Raw genomic sequence first — 4,242 nt, 5'->3', positions numbered from 1 at the left:
TCGCATCATTTGATACTTGAGACAATGATGGAGTTAATGGTGCCTATGTAATCACAATGATTATAGGAGAGAAAATTTACAAAATCATCTAATTACTTATAAATTATAATTGTAAAACAAGTAAAAAGGTAAGTTTATTCAAAATATGACAATGTTACATTTTACCTGACCAACATCTGCATGATTTGATACTTGAGACAATAATGGAGTTAATGGTGCCTAAGTAATCATAATAATTATAAGAGAAGAGTTTTAAGAAATTATCTAATTACTTGTAAGTGCAAAACATTGTAACAAGTAAGTTTACCCTTAAGAATGACGTGAAACTAGTTTGGTAACTATGAATTGGTCTCAATTCAGAGGTCATCATTGGTGTGGAAAGGCTGACAGGATAAGTCTACTATATCAAAAAAATAAAAACCATATTAATAAATTCACAAATGAAAAGGCAAGTGTAGTACAACTTCCAACTGCACAAATTATCTATAAGTTATTCCACTATGAATTTAAAATAAATAAAAAAAAAAAAAAACTCTTACTTGATGTGAATAATGTTTTCCATGTGAGCCATGATTATTATATTGTATGTTAGGAGCAAAACCAGGTTCCTAAATGAAAGACATAAATATTATTATTAGCCAAAACAATATAAAAGTTTTACAAACAATGGAAACTTAGTAGAGGATAAAAATAAATAAATAATATTTGCTTTGGAAAACTGTTGACTAACCTCATCATTTAATTCAACTCTACCCTTTTTTTTTTTGCTTCTCAACCCAACTTTTCTTTCGTTTTCCACCCTTGCGACCTTCTTTTTTCTTAAGACCTTTAACCCTTTCAACCAAATTTTCCAAATGTTGGTTAGGATCAAGATTTTCATTACCACTACATAATAGCATTTGATGGGGCAATTGATGACTAGCCACATTTTTTGTTGCAATATCTTCAACCTTTTTTTCATATTCCTCTATCATCTTCTCTATTAAAGCAAATGCCTCTTCATTGTCTGCTGCTTGAGAAGCTAACCGAACCAACTTGGGACATAATCTTCTATACCGCCGTGTAGCAGTCAAGTTGACATCCTCTTCCATATTTATTCTCCTATTGTCCAAGATACATCCACTTTTTGCCTCTCTTGTCCATCTTTTCAAAATGTACATATTAGGAATTGTCTTTATATCAAGGGAGTCAAAGACTTTCAGAACATGGCAACATAAAATCCTAACGATTTCAACTTTCTATAACTACATGAAAATGTCTTATCTGCAATGTCATAAGATACTATGTACTCACCAGGCTTATGCAGAAACTCAACAGTGTATGTATGCACTAACAAGTCCTCTTGGCAATTTTTTATCCTTGCTGCTGATGCCAAGTCATACTGATCATGAAGCATTCGAAATATTGTAGGTGGGTACACTTGTACTACTTGCTTCAACAAGGGAGAATTTTTCAAGCCCAACTAGGGAAATTTTTGCCTAGCATTAAATTCAGCTTATAACTCTTTTTCTCATTTTTGCTCAATCACCCAATCAAAATGTGCAAAAAATTCTACTACATCCAAATCAACTTTCAAGTAATCTTTCAAATCTCCATTCAAACTTTCACTGAGTTGGATACTTCACACTCCCAATAAATTCATTCTTCATGTAACACTTTGCCCATTTTCCTTTCAATTTGTAGATACTATCCAACCAACTACAATCATGAATAGCATAAGTGTCAATCATGTCCTCCCATGTTTTCTCAAACTCAATTTTATCATTAAACTCAAGCATACAAGTTTAAAAACTTGAAGAAAAGAAGAACCATCTTTCATCAAATTCCCCAAATGTTTTATCCTATTTTGCATTATGTGCCAAGTACATAATCCATGGTTAGTGTTAGACATTACCTCATTCAATGCCTTTGCCATTGTAGGATCTTGATCTGTAAAAATTGTTTTAGGTCTTTTACCTACATGTGCAACTAGAAAACTTTCAAAAAGCCACTTAAATGAATCAACCGTTTCATCATATAAAAGAGCAGCCCCAAAAACCGTTAACCCTCTATGGTGATTGAAACCGGTAAACACCTCTAATGGTCTTAACTCTTTATTAGTACCATATGTAGTATCAAATGTCACCACATCACCAAAATTAGGATAATCAATAATCATTCTAGCATCAACCCAAAAAATGTTTGTAATTTGCTCAACATTATCTAATTGTACTGCATATTGAAATGATGGATTTGTAGTTAATTGTTCCTAAAGGTATCCTAATAAGCATGCAGCTTGACCATATATCAAATTTTTTTGCCGTCTTGTTGTAAGATAATTATGCTGCTCAAGCTCAGTGAATCCAAGATTAGCTCTCCCACCAGCCTCTCAACTCATTAACTCGTGCTGCTTTTGGCTTGATTCCAAAAGAGGATGCTAACTCAATCACTCTACATGAACTTCTGAGATTTTCTGTTGAGATCTCATCATATAAACTGTTTCTAATAGATGAAGAGTGTGATTATGTTCTTCATTAATATTAGTCACTTTATACTTTCCAGTTTCTCGCACTAATGAAACATATAGCTTTACAAGGCAATTAGTCCTTGTATCATCTTGGTTACGACTGCGAATCATATCTTATTTTTCTGGATCTCGAATGCCCTGCTTTGCACATACAAATCCCCTTGATGTTATCTTTCCATCCTTCTTACTTTTATTTATGTAATGTTTTCTAACATCAAAGCCCATTTGTCTTCCATATTCTAGCCAAAATTCACATGCATCTTCTAATGTATTGAATTCCATACCAACTCTAGGACTCAAATCTTCATTGGCATCCATGACTCTAAGACTCAAATCTTCATTGGCATCCATGTTTTGAGAGAATTCTCTCGCCACATTATGCAATGAATTAAAGAATACTCCTGTAATTAACAAACAATTGTACAAAATATCAACTATTATAAATATAGAAGAATGAATGTTTTTCATTAAAAATAAAAGTTGAAAATTTGTGTACCAATATTGTGCTTATCATATATAAGAATTACAACAAATCAATATATGATCATGAGAGATAATGACCCAATTGATAAAGGGCAGTTTCAAGCTAAATTTTTTTAAGAAACTATTAAAGTGTATCATACCTATACAAAGGCAAACTTTCAATTATCAAAATTTTATCTCTAAAAAAAATTATCAAAGTTTTCTACCCCTATGACAATAAATTTTTATCACTAAATTCTGTTTGCAAACTTGAAAGGCAAAGATTAAAACACTACAGTTTAAATACAATGAGGACCTAAAAGCATAGAATTCAAGCAATGTAACAGTAAAATAGGGATTTTATACATCTGGGTTTTATCCATATGAGCTTTAGCAAGCCAATTTATTGATTCAATCATCTTCTTTGGTTTATTCCTTATTGTCCATTTTGTTCTTGTAAGAAGGTTTCTATCATTTTATGAAAACACTTTTTTTATGAATATTATTCTGTAAAAGGAACCTAAAACAACACCAAGAATCCAATGCAAACAAGAATGAACATTTATGTTTCTCTTTTCTTTTGTTGTGAACTTGTGATGGCTAAGTATTATACTATTATTAAAATAAAATTAATTAGACAAAACCTGATAGGTTAAAGATTTTTATGGAGGGAATGAAAGAAAAGGTCAGGGTTATAGAAGTGCAAAGGTGCAATAGCCTCATAAGGCGATTGGAAATAAAAATCAAAATTTCAAGAGCTTGGTTTCAATAGCCCCAACTATCTTGACCCCTAACCCAACTCTCCTTTTACCCAAAAAATAATTTTTTTTTTATTCAATATATACAAAAGAGAGAACTCACCTCCTTGAGTCGGTTGATGTCGGAAGCAACCAATCAAAAGATGGACCCGCAGTGACTATCACAAAGGGGATTTTTCGACAATACAATGGCCAACTATCGTCGAAACCACCGATCCGGCCAGTAGCTTCGTTGCTTCAAAGAGGCCTTCACTCTATGAGAGTTGGGACTTAAGACAGCTTCACACATGAGAAAGAGGGAGTGTGAGTGTTTGGTGGTTTGGTTTCAAACGCTAAGTTTCAGTGTTTAGGTATGAGTTGGGGCTGCTGTGACAATGGATTGAAGGAGAGGCAGAGAATGGGTTGAAGGAGAGGCAGAGAGCGGCAACTGCGCAGGGGAGAGAGAGAGAAAAAAAATTTGATTTTATGAAAGTTTTCTCAGACTTACCAGAAAAAGTGGGCGGGCTGTGAAATTTT

General features: G+C 33.1%; 1 pseudogene; it reads right to left on the bottom strand.

Annotated features, from left to right (window-relative positions):
* Window positions 1–749: 749 nt before the first annotated feature.
* LOC142623137 (protein FAR1-RELATED SEQUENCE 5-like) lies at window positions 750–2,857 on the bottom strand (annotated as a pseudogene).
* Between the last annotated feature and the right edge of the window lie 1,385 nt (window positions 2,858–4,242).

Source organism: Castanea sativa, chromosome 1, assembly GCF_040712315.1.
Source record: "Castanea sativa cultivar Marrone di Chiusa Pesio chromosome 1, ASM4071231v1".
Lineage (NCBI taxonomy): Eukaryota > Viridiplantae > Streptophyta > Magnoliopsida > Fagales > Fagaceae > Castanea > Castanea sativa.
This window is presented reverse-complemented; position numbering and strand designations above follow the sequence as displayed.